Source organism: Arachis stenosperma, chromosome 5 (assembly GCF_014773155.1).
Source record: "Arachis stenosperma cultivar V10309 chromosome 5, arast.V10309.gnm1.PFL2, whole genome shotgun sequence".
NCBI classification, from domain to species: Eukaryota; Viridiplantae; Streptophyta; class Magnoliopsida; order Fabales; family Fabaceae; genus Arachis; species Arachis stenosperma.
Window position 1 is genome coordinate 41,576,584 of NC_080381.1, and position 18,670 is coordinate 41,595,253.

The 18,670-nt window shown below is 38.2% G+C and overlaps 1 non-coding gene across 1 annotated transcript; it reads left to right on the top strand.

Annotated features, from left to right (window-relative positions):
- The first annotated feature begins 1,053 nt into the window (after nt 1-1,053).
- Nucleotides 1,054-1,161, top strand: LOC130932209 (small nucleolar RNA R71). Its single transcript, XR_009067370.1, has one exon. It is a non-coding gene; the product is annotated as a small nucleolar RNA R71 (small nucleolar RNA).
- The last annotated feature ends 17,509 nt before the right edge of the window (nt 1,162-18,670 follow it).

The window sequence follows — 18,670 nt, forward strand, 5'->3', positions numbered from 1 at the left end:
AAGGAGGTTCGTTCTCCCAAGTCTCATTTCCAAATAACTTGTCATTTAGCTTCATGATTGCTCCAAGGTATTTAGCAACTTGCTCTTCAGTGACATACTCATCCTCTTTAGAGGAGGAATACTCATCAGAGCTCATGAAGGCAGAAGTAAGTCCAATGGAATCTCTATGGTCTCATTTTGAGCCTCAGATTCCCATGGTTCCTTATTTGGGAACTCATTGGAGGCTAGTGCACGCCCATTGAGGTCTTCCTCAGTGGCGTTCACTTCCTCTCCTTCCTCTCCAAATTCGGCCATGTTGATGGCCTTGCACTCTCCTTTTGGATTTTCTTCTGTATTGCTTGGAAGAGTACTAGGAGGGAGTTCAGTAATTTTCTTGCTCAGCTGTCCCACTTGTGCCTCCAAATTCCTAATGGATGACCTTGTTTCAGTCATGAAACTTTGAGTGGTTTTGATTAGATCAGAGACCATAGTTGCTAAGTCAGAGGGGTTCTGCTTAGAATTCTCTGTCTGTTGCTGAGAAGATGATGGAAAAGGCTTGCCATTGCTAAACCTGTTTCTTCCACCATTATTGTTGTTGAAACCTTGTTGAGGTCTCTGTTGATCCTTCCATGAGAAATTTGGATGATTTCTCCATGAAGAATTATAGGTGTTTCCATAGGGTTCTCCCAGGTAATTCACCTCTTCCATTGAAGGGTTCTCAGGATCATAAGCTTCTTCTTCAGATGAAGCATCCTTAGTACTGCTTGGTCCATTTTGCATTCCAGACAGACTTTGAGAAATCAAATTGACTTGCTGAGTCAATATTTTGTTCTGAGCCAATATGGCATTCAGAGTATCAATCTCAAGAACTCCTTTCTTCTGATTTGTCCCATTGTTCACAGGATTCCTTTCAGAAGTGTACATGAATTGGTTATTTACAACCATTTCAATTAGTTCTTGAGCTTCTGTAGGCGTCTTCTTCAGATGAAGAGATCCTCCAGCAGAGCTATCCAAAGACATCTTGGATAGTTCAGAGAGACCATCATAGAAAATACCTATGATGCTCCATTCAGAAAGCATGTCAGAAGGACATTTTCTGATCAATTGTTTGTATCTTTCCCAAGCTTCATAGAGGGATTCTCCATCTTTCTGTCTGAAGGTTTGGACTTCCACTCTAAGCTTACTCAATTTTTGAGGTGGAAAGAACTTTGCCAAGAAGGCATTGACTAGCTTTTCCCATGAGTCCAGGCTTTCTTTAGGTTGTGAGTCCAACCATGTCCTAGCTCTGTCTCTTACAGCAAAAGGGAATAGCATAAGTCTGTAGACCTCAGGGTCAACCCCATTAGTCTTGACAGTGTCACAGATTTGCAAGAATTCAGCTAAGAACTGATGAGGATCTTCCAATGGAAGTCCATGGAACTTGCAATTCTGTTGCATTAGAGAAACTAATTGAGGCTTAAGCTCAAAGTTGTTTGCTCCAATGGCAGGGATAGAGATGCTTCTCCCATAGAAGTCGGGAGTAGGTGCAGTAAAGTCACCCAGCACCTTCCTTGCATTGTTTGCATTGTTGTTGTTTTCGGCTGCCATGTCTTCTTCTTTGAAGATTTCTATTAGGTCCTCTGCAGAGAGTTGTGCCTTAGCTTCTCTTAGCTTTTGCTTCAAGGTCCTTTCAGGTTCAGGGTCAGCTTCAACAAGAATGCTTTTGTCTTTGTTCCTGCTCATATGAAAGAGAAGAGAACAAGAAAATGTGGAATCCTCTATGTCACAGTATAGAGATTCCTTGAGGTGTCAGAGAAGAAGAAAAATAGAAGGAAGAAGGAGAAGAATTCGAACTTAGTCAGATAGAGTTCGAATTGTGCATTGAGGAGGAGTGGTGCTCCATAAATAGAAGGATGTGAGAAGAGAGGAGGAAATTTTTTGAAAATTAATTAAAAAGATTTTAAAAGCATTTTGAAAAACTTTAATTTGATTTTCGAAAATCAAGAGTGAGAAAGGGATCAAGTAATTTTTGAAAAAGATTTTGAAATTAGAAATCAAAAAGATATGATTGAAAACTGTTTTGAAAGAGATGTGATTAAAAAGATATGATTGAGAAGATATGATTTGAAAACAATTTTAAAAGGATTTGATTTTAAAAATTAATGACTTGCCTAACAAGAAAAGATATGATTCAAACATTAAACCTTTCTCAACAGAAAAGGCAACATACTTGAAATGTTCAATCAAATCATTAATTGTTAGCAAGTATCTTTGAAAAAGGAAAGAAATTGATTTTGAAAATATTTGATTGAAAAGATATGATTTGAAAAAGATTTGATTTTGAAAAACTTTGAAAACTTGAAAAAAAAAATTGATTTGAAAACAAAATCCTCCCCCTTGTGCCATCCTAGCGTTAAACGCCCAGAATGGTGCACATTCTGGCGTTTAACGCCCAATGCACTACCTTTTTGGGCGTTAAACGCCCAACCAGGCACCCTGGCTGGCGTTTAAATGCCAGTCTGTCCTTCTTCACTGGGCGTTTTGAACGCCCAGCTTTTTCTGTGTAATTCCTCTGCTGCATGTTCTGAATCTTCAGTTCCCTGTACTATTGACTTGAAAATAGAACCAAGATCAAATAAACAATGCATGCAAGACACCAAACTTAAAATTAGACAGTAGACTCAAACAAGAAACATAAAATATTTTTGGTTTTTATGATTTTGAAAATTTTTTGGATTTTTCGAAAATTATATGGAAATAGAAAATAAAGGGTTCAGAATTCTTAATTTGGATTCCAGGAATCATTGCAATGCTAGTCTAAGACTCCGGTCCAGGAATTAGACATGGCTTCACAGCCAGCCAAGCTTTCAAAGAAAGCTTCGGTCCAAAACACTAGACATGGCCAATGGCCAGCCAAGCCTTAGCAGATCATTGCTCCAATAGCAAGATTGATAGAGATCAATAAGCTCTTGTGATGATCAGCTGAAACCTCGGTCCAATAAGATTAGACATGGCTTCTGAGCCAGCCAGATTTCAATAGGTCATCATGAAACTCTAGAACTCATTCTTAAGAATTCTGAAAAATACCTAATCTAAGCAACAAGATAAACCGTCAGTTGTCCATACACGAAACAATCCCCGGCAACGGCGCCAAAAACTTGGTGCGCGAAATTGTGAACAATACTTTTCACAACTCTCATAATCCCCGGTAATGAAACCAAAAACTTGGTGTTCAATACCATGGCATAAACACAACTTCGCACAACTAACCAGCAAGTGCACTGGGTCGTTCAAGTAATAAACCTTACGCGAGTAAGGGTCGATCCCACGGAGATTGTTGGTATGAAGCAAGCTATGGTCATCTTGTAAATCTTAGTCAGGCAAACTCAAATGGATATGGTGATATACGAATAAAACATAAAGATAAAGATAGAGATACTTATGTAATTCATTGGTAGGAATTTCAGATAAGCGTATGAAGATGCTTGGTCCCTTCCGTCTCTCTGCTTTCCTACTGTCTTCATCCAATCCTTCTTACTCCTTTCCATGGCAAGCTTATGCAAGGGTTTCACCGTTGTCAGTGGCTACCTCCCATCCTCTCAGTGGAAATGTTCAACGCACCCTGTCACGGCACGGCTATCCATCTGTCGGTTCTCGATCAGGCCGGAATAGAATCCAGTGATTCTTTTGCGTCTGTCACTAACGCCCCGCCTTCAGGAGTTTGAAGCACGTCACAGTCATTCAATCATTGAATCCTACTCAGAATACCACAGACAAGGTTAGACCTTCCGGATTCTCTTGAATGCCGCCATCAGTTCTAGCCTATACCACGAAGACTCTGATCTCACGGAATGGCTGGCTCGTTTGTCAGGCGAGCACTCGGTTGTCAGGCGATCAACCATGCATCGTGTATCAGGAATCCAAGAGATATTCACCCAATCTAAGGCAGAACGGAGGTGGTTGTAAGGCACACGTTCATAGGTGAGAATGATGATGAGTGTCACGGATCATCACATTCATCAAGTTGAAGAACAAGTGATATCTTAGAACAAGAACAAGCGGAATTGAATAGAAGAACAATAGTAGTTGCATTAATACTCGAGGTACAGCAGAGCCCCACACCTTAATCTATGGTGTGTAGAAACTCCACCGTTGAAAATACATAAGAACAAGGTCTAGGCATGGCCGAATGGCCAGCCTCCCAAAGAGGGTTCAATCATAAAAACATGATCAAAAGATCCTAAGATTGAAAGAATAAAATACAATGGCAAAAGGTCCTATATATAGAGAACTAGTAGCCTAGGGTGTACAGAGATGAGTAAATGACATAAAAATCCACTTCCGGGCCCACTTGGTGTGTGCTTGGGCTGAGCAATGAAGCATTTTCGTGTAGAGACTCTTCTTGGAGTTAAACGCCAGCTTTTGTGCCAGTTTGGGCGTTTAACTCCCACTTTAGTGCCAGTTCCGGCGTTTAACGCTGGGATTTCTGAAGGTGACTTTGAACGCCGGTTTGGGCCATCAAATCTTGGGCAAAATATGGACTATCATATATTTCTGGAAAGCCCAGGATGTCTACTTTCCAACGCCGTTGAGAGCGCGCCAATTGAACTTCTGTAGCTCCAGAAAATCCACTTCGAGTGCAGGGAGGTCAGAATCCAACAGCATCTGCAGTCCTTTTCAGTCTCTGAATCAGATTTTTGCTCAGGTCCCTCAATTTCAGCCAGAAAATACCTAAAACCACAGAAAAACACACAAACTCATAGTAAAGTCCAGAAAAGTGAATTTTAACTAAAAACTAATAAAAATATACTAAAAACTAACTAGATCATACTAAAAACATACTAGAAACAATGCCAAAAAGCGTACAAATTATCCGCTCATCAGCAAGTATTTTTGAAAATGGAAAGAAATTGATTTTGAAAATATATGATTGAAAAGATATGATTTGAAAATGATTTGATTTTGAAAACTTGAAAAAAATTTGAATTAAAAACAAAATCTTCCCTTTTGTGCCATCCTGGCGTTAAACACCCAGAATGGCATCCATTCTGGTGTTTAACGCCCAAAACTCACCCCTTTTGGGCATTAAATGCCCAGCCAGGCACCCTGGCTGGTGTTTAAACGACAGTTTTCCTTCCTCACTGGGCATTTTGAACGCCCAGCTTTTTCTGTGTAATTCCTCTACTGTATGTTCTGAATCTTCAATTCTCTGTATTATTGACTTGAAAAGACACAAATTAGAAAATTTTTTTTGGATTTTTAATAATGAGGAATAGTCAAAATGAAACTAAGATCAAATAAACAATGCATGCAAGACACCAAACTTAGAAGTTTGTATACTATTGACGCTAACAAATTGAGAATGCATATGAGAAACAACAAAACACTCAAGACAAGAGAATTTAAAGATCAGAGCAAGGAAATCATCAAGAACAACTTGAAGATCAATTAAGACACATTAATGAATTCGAAGAATGCAAGAAGAACAGAAACATGCAATTGACACCAAACTTAAAATTAGACACTAGACTCAAACAAGAAACATGAAATTATTTTTTGGTTTTAAGATTTTATAATTTTTTTTTGGATTTTTTTTGAAAATTGAGTGAAAAAGAAAATAAGGATATCAAAATTCTTAATGAGAATTCCAGGAATCATGCAATGTTAGTCTAAAGCTTTAGTCTAAAGAAATTAGACATGGCTAGCCAAGCTTCAGCAGGACATTACATTCAAGAGCTAAATTGATGAAAATCAATCAGCTTTGGTGATGATAAAAACATCACCTTGAAACACTAGAATTCATTCTTAAGAACTCTAAAGAAAAATACCTAAGCTAAGCAACAAGATGAATCGTCAGTTGTCCAAACTCAAACAATCCCCGGCAACGGCGCCAAAAACTTGGTGCATGAAATTGTGATCATCAATGGCGCCATCAACATGGTACGCTCAATTGTAATCTCAACTCTTTATCACAACTTCGCACAACTAACCAGCAAGTGCACTGGGTCGTCCAAGTAATAAACCTTACGCGAGTAGGGGTCGATCCAACGGAGATTGTTGGTATAAAGCAAACAGATTCAAATGGTTATGGATGATTAATGAATAAAGCATAAAATAAAGATAGAGATACTTATGTAATTCATTGGTGAGAATTTCAGATAAGCGAATGGAGATGCTTTGTCCCTTTCGTCTCTCTGCTTTTCTACTGTCTTCATCCAATCCTTCTTATTCCTTTCCATGGCAAGCTGTATGTTGGTCATCACCATTGTCAGTGGCTACAGTCCCGTCCTCTCAGTGAAAATGTTCAACGCGCTCTATCACAGCACGGCTATTTAGCTGTCGGTTCTCGATCATGTCGGAATAGAATCCAGTGATTCTTTTGCGTCTGTCACTAACGCCCCACAATCGCGAGTTTGAAGCTCATCACAGTCATTCAATCCTTGAATTCTACTCAGAATGCCACAGACAAGGTTTAGACCTTCCGGATTCTCTTGAATGCCGCCATCAATTCTAGCTTATACCACGAAGATTCTGATTAAGGGATCCAAGAGATATCCACTCAATCTAAGGTAGAACGGAGGTGGTTGTCAGGCACACGTTCATAGGTGAGAATGATGATGAGTGTCACGGATCATCACATTCATCAAGTTGAGGAACAAGTGATATCTTAGAACAAGAATAAGCTGAATTGAATAGAAGAACAATAGTAATTGCATTAATGCTCGAGGTACAGCAGAGCTCCACACCTTAATCTGTGGTGTGTAGAAACTCCACCATTGAAAATATATAAGTGATAATGGTGATCATTGGCTTCGGCCCCAGAGAGGGAACCAGAAGAACCAACATGAAAATACAATAGCAAAAGGTCCTATTTGTAGAGAACTAGTAGCCTAGGGTTTACAAAGATGAGTAAATGACATAAAAATCTACTTCCGGGCCCACTTGGTGTGTCCTTGGGCTGAGCATTGAAACTTTCATGTGTAGAGACTTTTCTTGGAGTTAAACGTCAGCTTTTGTGCCAGTTTGGGCGTTTAACTCCCATTCTTGTGCCAGTTCCGGCGTTTTACGCCAGAATTCTTGAGCTGACTTGAAACGCCTGTTTTGGCCATCAAATCTCAGGCAAAGTATAGACTATTATACATTGCTGGAAAGCCCAGGATGTCTACTTTCCAACGCAATTGAGAGCGCACCAATTAGACTTCTGTAGCTCCAGAAAAGTCTACTTCGAGTGCAGGGAGGTCAGAATCCAACAGCATCTGCAGTCCTTTTCAGCCTCTGAATCAAATTTTTGCTCAGGTCCCTCAATTTCAGCCAGAAAATACCTGAAATCACAGAAAAATACACAAACTCATAGTAAAGTCCAGAAAAGTGAATTTTAGCTAAAAACTAATAAAAATATAATAAAAACTAACCAAAACATACTAAAAACATACTAAAAACAATGCCAAAAAGCGTATAAATTATCGCTCATCAAACATCTATGTAGTTCACAGTGCATGTAATATCAAGAGAAAACAAGTATTCACATGATTCTAATCAATCCTATAATTATGGAAAAACTCAGTGAAGACGTTACTCAATTTCTTCTAACAATCCCCAATTTATGACCTAAAAATAAATTGAACAAGGAAGAAAATCAAAACCTGGAATTAAATAAAATAAGTAGCAATTAGCATAGAACAATCAAAACCTAGAATCAAACAAAATAAGGTTAATGAGGAGAATCAAAGCTCAAAGAATAGAAACTAATAGAATACCTCGCAAATCGCATCAATGGAAGCAAATGTTCCATCAGAGGAGAAGCATTGATGGCCATGACATTGATGAAGGGGAAGAATCATTGATGGAGGAGAAGCTCATAGAGCAACAGTGATAACGTTTTCGAATTCTACGACACCAATACAACTCTCACACACAAAAAACAAGGAATTAAAAGAATAGTAATAAACAGAGAGGAAGTAACAAATCATGAATCAAAAGAAGATGAAAAAGAAGAGGATGAGAATTTTGTATAAAAATCTAGAAGTGAGAACAGACACGGAAAAGAAGAGTTAGGGTAAGAAGCTCACACAACATAGAACGCAGAAGCTCGATGGAGGAGAAGCTCACATCAATGGTAGAGAAGCTCACAAGAATAGAGGAGAAGCCCGCATTAATGGAGGAGAAGAAGCCACTAGAGGAGAAGCTCGTTGCTCATGCTCTACTCTTCTACTCGCAATTAGGTTTAGATTGGGCTTTCTTCTACAATGGTTAGTATTGCCAAAATCGCTAAAAATGTCCCTGATTTACAAATATATTATGGTAGTGACATAAATTACCTTAATCCATGAATATTGTGGTATTTTCACAAAACCGCTTAATGTTGTTTTAACCAGTTTTTTGTAGTGTTTTGTCTTGGAATTTGTGGTTGTGTTAAAATTTTGAATTTTGAAGTTGATTTTGATGCCCATGCCCGCTAATTTAATCATTTCTTTACTTGGCTGCTAATTGTTTGATTCATACTTTTTCTGAAGAGAGTGCTACATTGAATATCATGATGATGACGGTGATGATGATAATGGTGATAATGACGTTTTTTTCTATTTATTGTTGATGTTAATGTTCTTCGTGTTTTGTGTAATATCTTATTAATCAACGGATATGAGGTGTTAATCTAGGTTTGAAACTGGATTCGAGTATATTGCGGCTTTTTGTGTGTGCTTGGATTTTTTAGAATGTGATTACTTGATTGGTGTTCTCTACAGAAATACTCACATAATTTTTTATTTTTTTCCCTTTTCAAAAGAGCAATGTAAGCCTCAATTTTGATATAAAATAAGACGGTATTATATTTTTTTACTTTTATGTAGGATTCTGTGTAAAATCCGATCAAACCGTAATTAATTAAATAATAAATTAAATATGAGTGAATATTGTTAGAAAATTTAGCAATCAAAATTTGATAAGTTAAATATGATATTTGGACTCAGTGGATTTTTCTGAGTCGGGAAACAGTTTTCTGCGTAAAAACTCACAGTAAAAATTTGACCGGCAATACCGGCTGAGATCTGTCTGATACTGCAGCTGAGAAAATTAATTAGGAGTGAATAAGGTTAAGAAATAATAAATTATAATTTGGGAAGGTAGAAATATTTAAAATACGATTTAAAACTCTAATCTTAAAGGTTTTGGCCCAAAATTGGGCCAACGGGCTAAACTAGTTGGATCATACCCGTATTGGGTCCAAACCCAGCATATATATTCATCATTAATGAGCTTTCAGCTCATTTTCTTCAAAGAAAGAGAGAGAATTCGGCTAGAGAAGAGAGTGAGCAAGGGTTTGGTGACACTATTCATCACGAACTTCAAATCACCATAACTTTTGATCTAGAATTCAAATTGACGAACCGTTTATAGTCACGCGTCACTCTCCTCACCCTCTTCGATTCTATCTAGATATTGTGGTGAGTATTTCTTTGTACTCTGCCTAGTTTTTGTTTTCTCCTTTGAATTCGAATTTGGTTGTAAATTTTTTGTAATTTCATGATTTTGGTTGTTTAGGAGTGCTCTGATATGAGTCATTGATGATATTCATCACAAAAAATTTGTGGTTTAAGATAAAGAACCCTCTAACCCTTGTAATTTATGAGATTTTGTGAGCCCTAAGTTGATGTAAGTATGTAATGTGTATATTAGAGTATTGGGTACACTTTTGGCGCTTGGAATTTGCCTGTGGAACGGTTGGGTAGATCTCGAAGTTGAATTTTGGTGAATATTCCCAAATGAGATCTTGAATTTGACTTCCAAGAGAAAATTTTTAAGTTTCATTTAAGTACCGTGTGGTGTGATGAGAATTCCTATGTTAAATGCCCTTAGAATTAGGTTTAAACTATGTATTTTGGATGAATTTGATATGCATATATGACATGTTGTGGTATTGAGGGTTTGGATGAGGTTAGTGTAATAGTGCATAATTGGTGTGTTGTTGGATTTAGTATTGCGTAATAAATTGTGTGAATTGTGAGGTGTATATATATATATATATATATATATATATATATATATATATATATATATATATATATATATATATATATTGATTTGATAAAGTTTGGGCCAGAGGTCATTAATTTTGGGACGGAGTCCAAAAAAGGTAAGAAAGGTGAGTTGATGTGTGTATTGTGTGTTGTTATAGGAGATTGAATGGATTTTAAATATTGAATGTGTAAATATATGGAATGATTGTTGAATAATGAGAATTTAGGAATTTAGGAGTGGAATGTGACAAATTTGGGTTGGATTATGTAGATGAGATGGGTTTGAATTTGGTTAAGTGTAAAATGGTGAATTTGGTTGGTTTAGAGTCAATTTGATAGGTGAAAATGAATTTGGCTTGTGAACCTTGGAAAAAATGGTGATTTTTGTTTTTAGGTAAATACTGATTTTTGACGAACTTCGGCAGTCCATAACTTGGTTCTCGGAGTTCGAAATTCTTTGAAACTAGATTTTTATGAAAACTCATTTAACGATCTTTCCAACGGTTCAAGAATGGTTGAAAAAGGAATTTTGTGGAAAAGGTTATGATATTTTGAAAATTGGACTGAAAAACTGATTTCTGCAACATATCAGATTTTCTGCTTTCTGATATGGATGTGTATGCGGGCGTTGGCATCTGCCAAGTGCTCTCGCATATGAGGATACTTCCTGCGTATGTGAAATGGTCCGAAATTGGGTGTATACGTACGCGGGCCTTTGCATGCGTACACGGATACCCCAGTTTCATCCTGTGCATACGCACACTACTTGTATGCGTACGCACACCTCCCAGAATTTGGAAAAAAATGTGCTTTTATGGCTTTCAACCATTCTTTTAGTCTTCTAACCCTTTATAAACTTCGATACAAGTCTAGAGTCGGTGGAATTGAGGATGGAAGAGTTGGGGATAAAGACAAATGAGTTGAGTTAGTAAAATTGAGTGAAATGAACAAGATGTTAAGTGAGAATGATGATGCTTATGAGATTGATAAATAGAATGATGATTATTATGATATTGATAATAAGAATGATGATGATTATGATATTGATAATGAGAATGATGATGATGATGAGATTGATAATGAGAATGATAATGATTATAAGATTGAACTTAAATATGATCCAAATTGTGATGCACTTGCCTGGGTAGATGATAAACCCCAATTTTGTCGTTTATCTTATGCTTATTTTAGGGAATTTATTCACCTTTTCCTATATTTATTCAATGAAATAGCATGGTTTTGCAATTCTCCCTTGATTTGTGCTTAAATGTAAAAGCATACTTTTTAGGCCTTAAAATAGCTAATTTTAACTCACTTTAATTCCATTTGATACCTTGATATATTTGTTAAGTGGTTTCAGGTTTAGAAGGCAAAGACTGGATTGAAAGAATGAAGAAAAAGCATGCAAAGTGGGAGAACTCATGAAGAAATGAAGGAACCGTAAAGCTGTCAAGCCTGACCTCTTTGCACTCAATTGACCATAACTTGAGCTATAGAGGTCCAAATAAAGCGGTTCTAGTTGCGTTAGAAAGCTAACATCCGGGGCTTCAAAATGATATAAGATTTTCCATATTTGCCTGACGTCTAGGGATGCACATGTGCACTATACGCATGCACGCCGATTGGTGCACGTGATTTACTAAAAGCAACTCGTGGCCAGCAATTTCTAGAGCATTTTGGGCCCAATCCAACTCATTTCTAATGCTATTTCATGTGGAATTCAAGTTTGGACAAAGGGGAAGCACTTGGTTGTAGCTTAGCATCATGTAGTTTAGTTTCTAGAGAGAGAAGCTCCCTCTTCTCTCTAGAATTAGGGTTCTTAGGGTATTTCCATCTTAGATCTAGGTCCAATTTTATGTTTTCATCTCATTTCCTTTATGATTTCTTGCTTCTACTATTTCATTCTCATGGTTTGTAGTGTTAATTTTCCTCTTTGCTCTCTTTTGTAATCATGCACTCATGATGGATTTGGTTTATTTTTAATACAATTTAATGTTTGATGTTCTTTTATTGTTGATTTGAGTTGTGATTTTACTTTTCTTGCAATTGGTAGTTGTTAGATTTATATTTCTTGCACTTTTACTATGCTTTCCATTTGTACCCACCAAGTATTTGACAAAATGCTTGGTTGGGCTTTAGAGTAGAATTTTATGCTCTTGGCTTGGTAAGGTGATGCCAGGGCATCTTGGCTAGTTTTACTAGCCATTTTTTGTGTGCTTTAGGTTGGTTTCATGCATTTTCTTAGAAAATAAGCAAGTATTTGGTTGAAAATGCAATCATACCATGATTCAAGCAAACATTGTGAATTTTGAATGATTTCATGAGAATTATGCATGAATTGAATGATAAATTGGATGATGCATGATCCCATGATTAAGAGCAAGACTTTGATGTACTTTGTTTGATTGATTTCAGGTAACAAGAAGTAGAGAAGAGCCACGTTAGTGGCTACGTTAGTACCACTAACGTGGCCATTAACGTGGAAAAAAAGAGAAGCCTCAAAGTTAGTAAGAAAGTTAATGGCATTAACTTTGAAGAAGGAGAGCATGGAACGTTAGTGGTAAAAGTAAACACCACTAACGTTAGCGAAGGGCAAGAAGGCCCACGTTAGTTTCCACATTAGTTATATTAATGTGGGAACTAACATGGAAGAAAAGGGAAATGCCAACGTTAGTGAAAAAGGTGATCGCCACTAACGTTTGTGAAGGCTAGAACACCCACGTTAGCTTCCACATTAGTTACATTAACGTGGGAACTAACGTGGAAGGAAAGGGAAATGCCAACGTTAGTAGAAAAGGTGATCGCCACTAATGTTTTCGAAGCAAAGGAAGACCCACGTTAATGGCCATGTTAGTTACACTAACATGGACACTAACGTGGACAAAAATCTCACCTGGCAGCCTGACCATGCCTTCTTCAAACAAGAATGGTATCAACCTATAGTAAGGCCAGCTGACCTCTTCACATTCCAAGAAGTGTAACTCGAGTTGTAGAGATCTAAATGATGCGCTTCTAAAGGCGTTGGAGAGTAGACATCCAGGGCTTTCCAACAATATATAATAGTATAGGGTGGATGATGAGCGGATAATTTGTACGCTTTTTGGCATTGTTTCTAGTATGTTTTTAGTATGATCTAGTTAGTTTTTAGTATATTTTTATTAGTTTTTAGTTAAAATTCACTTTTCTGGACTTTACTATGAGTTTGTGTGTTTTTCTGTGATTTCAAGTATTTTCTGGCTGAAATTGAGGGACCTGAGCAAAAATTTGATTCAGAGACTGAAAAGGACTGCAGATGCTGTTGGATTCTGACCTCCCTGCACTCGAAGTGGATTTTCTGGAGCTACAGAAGCCCAATTGGCGCGCTCTCAATGGCGTTGGAAAGTAGACATCCTGGGCTTTCCAGCAATATATGATAGACTATACTTTGCCCAAGATTTGATGGCCCAAACCGGCGTTCAAAGTTACCTTCAGAAATCCCAGCGTTAAACGCCGAAACTGGCACTAAAGTGGGAGTTAAACGCCCAAACTGGCACAAAAGCTGGCGTTTAACTCCAAGAAGAGTCTCTACACGAAAATGCTTCATTGCTCAGCCCAAGCACACACCAAGTGGGCCCGGAAGTGGATTTTTATGTCATTTACTCATCTCTGTACACCCTAGGCTACTAGTTCTCTATATATAGGACATTTTGCCATTGTATTTTCATCTTTCAATCTTAGGATCTTTTGATCATGTTTTTATGATTGAACCCTCTTTGGGAGGCTGGCCATTCGGCCATGCCTAGACCTTGTTCTTATGTATTTTCAACGGTGGAGTTTTTACACACCATAGATTAAGGTGTGGAGCTCTGTTGTACCTCGAGTATTAATGCAACTACTATTGTTCTTCTATTCAATTCCGCTTGTTCTTGTTCTAAGATATCACTTGTTCTTCAACTTGATGAATGTGATGATCCGTGACACTCATCATCATTCTCACCTACGAACGTGTGCCTGACAACCACCTCCGTTCTACCTTAGATTGGGTGAATATCTCTTGGATTCCTGATACACGATGCATGGTTGATCGCCTCACAACCGAGTGCTCGCCTGACAAACGAGCCAGCCATTCTGTGAGATCAGAGTCTTCGTGGTATAGGCTAGAACTGATGGCGGCATTCAAGAGAATCCGGAAGGTCTAACCTTGTCTGTGGTATTCTGAGTAGGATTCAATGATTGAATGACTGTGACGTGCTTCAAACTCCTGAGGGCGGGGCGTTAGTGACAGACGCAAAAGAATCACTGGATTCTATTCCGGCCTGATTGAGAACCGACAGATGGATAGCCGTGCCGTGACAGGGTGCGTTGAACATTTCCACTGAGAGGATAGGAGGTAGCCACTGACAACGGTGAAACCCTTGCATAAGCTTGCCATGGAAAGGAGTAAGAAGGATTGGATGAAGACAGTAGGAAAGCAGAGAGACGGAAGGGACCAAGCATCTTCATACGCTTATCTGAAATTCCTACCAATGAATTACATAAGTATCTCTATCTTTATCTTTATGTTTTATTCGTATATCACCATATCCATTTGAGTTTGCCTGACTAAGATTTACAAGATGACCATAGCTTGCTTCATACCAACAATCTCCGTGGGATCGACCCTTACTCACGTAAGGTTTATTACTTGGACGACCCAGTGCACTTGCTGGTTAGTTGTGCGAAGTTGTGTTTATGCCATGGTATTGAACACCAAGTTTTTGGGGTTCATTACCGGGGATTATGAGAGTTGTGAAAAGTATTGTTCACAATTTCGCGCACCAGTGGACATTAAGTTTGAGCTCCAGAACTTGGCAATATTAAGCCCCTGATCGCTAACGTTATTATGACTCACTTTTTCCAATAGCGCTAGCGACTATGCCAGCAACCTTGTCCACTTCAAAGGAGAATAACTTGAGTTACATAGGTCCAATTGAGGTGATTCCAGTTGTGTTAGAAAGCTGACATTCAGAGCTTTCCAAAAATATATAATAGTCTATAGTGGGCATGAAATTGGAGCTAAAAATAAGAGGCATCTTTTAAGCCCCAAAAACACCAACTGGGTAGCAAGTGTAATGTTAGCCACAATAACTTCAGCACTAACACCACACTTGTAGCGTTAGTGTGGCTAACGGTAGCACTAACATTAGCACCTGGACCTCAACTTTATTCACTTCTCTTCAAGGACCACCCAACCTCAAGGAAGCAAGCCCACAATTGTCAACCAATCAAGGCCACAAGAAGCATCTAGAGTAGGAATTTTCATTTAATTGTAATTTGCTTTTAATTTCATTTTATAATTTAAGAGAGCCTATATAAAGGCCTTAGTTTTTACATTTAAGAAGACACTGAAGGCTGGGGATTGAAGAGCGGTTTTTAGACTCCCTTCCCTCACACACTTTTCCTTCTCTTTCTTTTCTTTGTGCTTTTCATTTATGAATTTGGAAGTTTCAATGTTAGTTTTAATCTTCATCTTTACTTTTCTGCACTTTCTTTCTTTTCTATTTTGGTAGAGCAATGATCAACTAACTCTTTTCATTGGGTTAGAGAGCTCTATTATGATTCAATAGATCAATTGTAGTTCCTATTCTTCTTCTTCTTTCTTTTCTCTTGATTTTACTAGAGAGCTTTCGATCTTCATCCAATTGGTTAGCTATCTTGGAAGAGAAGCTCTCCATAATTGGATCTCCTCGGAACCTTGGAAGAGGAATGAGGAGATCATGCTAGAAATGCTCTCTCACATTGGATTAGGTTGGGGGTTGGGCAAATATAGTGACATGTAATCATCCTAATACTTTGATCTATGAATGTGTGTGGTATAATCAGTGACCAAACTTTATCTCTTCCCATGAGCAATTAAATCAAGGAATTGGGAAATTGTTCAAGCTTAGAGAGATTGGATTGCCAAGGAATTGGGATCCAATCACTTAAGATTGCCAAGGAGATCAATGAATGCATTGATTGAGGAAGAGATAAGAATGAACTTGATCCAGAGGATTGCGATATCTCTTGATTCCAATGTTCATTTTATTTTTAGTTCTTACATTTACTTTTCTTGCCATTTTACTTTTCTGCACTTTGTTGCTTTCTTTACTTTTATGCCATTTATATTTCCTGCTGCTCATCATCCCAATATGATTCGTCTAACTAGGATAATCAAGTAACCATTGATTGCTTAATCTGTTAATCCCTGTGGATTCGACCTCACTCTATTGTGAGTTTTTACTTGACGACAAATTCGGTATACTTGCCGAAGGAAAATTTGTTGAGAGACAAGTTTCCGTGCATCATAAGGTAACTTAGGAACTCTTGAGTTGCTAATGTTCAAGTGATTGATGATTGGGAGCCATTGACCTTAGATTTCACTAATTGAATTGGTGGAGAACTAGGACTTATGGACTTGGATTGATATAGCTCATTTGACTTTCCTTTATCAGTTAGAGGATGACTTAATGGGGTTGATCCTTTCCAATTCTCATGTTGTGGTTAGTGATAAGGATAGAGATTCTTGACCACCAACCCTTTCCAAGGCCTTTTTGTTATTTGAATTTCCTTATCATTTACTTTTCATGTCTCTTATTCCAAAAACCCCAAAACATACTTCATAGCCAATAATCATACACTTCATTGCAATCCTCGTGAGACGACCCGGAGTCCAAATACTCTGGTTAATTCATATTTGGGGTTTGTTCTTTGTGACAACCAAATTTTTGATTGGGAGGATTATTTGTTGGTGTAGAACTATACTTGCAACGAGAATTCAATTGGAAAATTCTATACCATCAAAAAATTCACTCGTCAAAATGGCGCCGTTGCCGGGGAGCGCAATGGTGCAATGTTATTGGCTATTGTATATATGTGAATAGCTTGATTTTTGGTTTGTTTGTTAGTTTTTGCTAGTTTTAGGATTTGTTCTCTCTGTTTCTTGTTAGCTTTTGTTTTTATTTTCTCTTTCATTATGAATTCTCGCGACTTTGGCTATGAGTGTGGTTCTAACTATGTTGTAGGAGATAGAGATTACAATGACAACATGCATCAAGGATTTGGAGATCAAAGGTGGGAGGAGCCCCAAGCTTATGGACAACCTTCTTGGCAACAACCTCCTCCGGGTTCTTATGAGTACAATTCAAATCTTGATGCATACCAATCTAATGTATGTGATGATCCTCATTGTGGTTGTCAACCACATTCATCATATGCATATGAACCCCCTCTTCAACATAACCCTCAACCACACTCAAAAGCCTTATACCCCCAACCACCTCCAAATGATCCTAACCCATATCTACCATACCAACCACCATATGAACTGATAAGCGGATAATTTATACGCTTTTTGGCATTGTTTTTAGGTATTTTTAGTAAGTTCAAGCTAATTTTAGGGATGTTTTCATTAGTTTTTATGTTAAATTCACATTTCTGGACTTTACTATGAGTTTTTGTGTTTTTCTGTAATTTCAGGTAATTTCTGGCTGAAATTGAGGGACTTGAGCAAAACTCTGAAAAAGGCTGACAAAAGGACTGCTAATGCTGTTGGAATCTGACCTCCCTACACTCAAAATGGATTTTCTGGAGCTACAGAACTCCAAATGGCGCGCTCTGAACGGCATTGGAAAGTAGACATCCAGAGCTTTCCCGAAATATATAATAGTCTATACTCTATTCGGGAATTGACGACGTAAAGTGGCGCTCAACGCCAAGTACATGCTGCTGTCTGGAGTCAAACGCCAGAAACACGTCACAATCCGGAGTTGAATGCTAGGAACACCCTATAACTCGGCGTTCAACTCCAAGAAAAGCCTCAGCTCGTGGATAGATCAAGCTCAGCCCAAGCATACACCAAGTGGGCCCCGGAAGTGGATTTATGCATCAATTACTTACTCATGTAAACCCTAGTAGCTAGTCTAGTATAAATAGGATAATGTACTATTGTATTAAACATCTTTTGATCACTTTAGATCTGAGGAACATCTCTGGACGCCTAGTCCTTAGACCATGGGGGCTGGCCATTCGGCCATGCCTGAACCTTTCACTTATGTATTTTCAACGGTGGAGTTTCTACACACCATAGATTAAGGGTGTGGAGCTCTGCTGTACCTCAAGTTTCAATACAACTACTATTATTTTCTATTCAATTCTCTTTTATTCCTATTCTAAGATATTTGTTGCACTTCAACTTGATGAATGTGATGATCCGTGACACTCATCATCATTCTCACCTATGAACGCGCGTGACTGACAACCACTTCCGTTCTACCTAAGGCCGGGCGCATATCTCTTAGATTCCCCAACAGGATCTTCGTGGTATAAGCTAGATAGATGGCAGCATTCATGGGAATCCGGAAAGTCTAACCTTGTCTGTGGTATTCCGAGTAGGATTCCGGGATTGAATGACTGTGACGAGCTTCAAACTCCTGAAGGCTGGGCGTTAGTGACAGACGCAAAAGAATCAAGGGATTCTATTCCAACCTGATTGAGAACCGACAGATGATTAGCCGTGCTGTGACAGAGCATTTGGACCATTTTCACTGAGAGGATGGGATGTAGCCATCGACAAGGGTGATGCCTCCAGACGATTAGCCATGCAGTGACAGCGCATAGGACCATTTTCCCAAGAGGATGAAAAGTAGCCATTGACGACGGTGATGCCCTACATACAGTTTGCCATGGAAAGGAGTAAG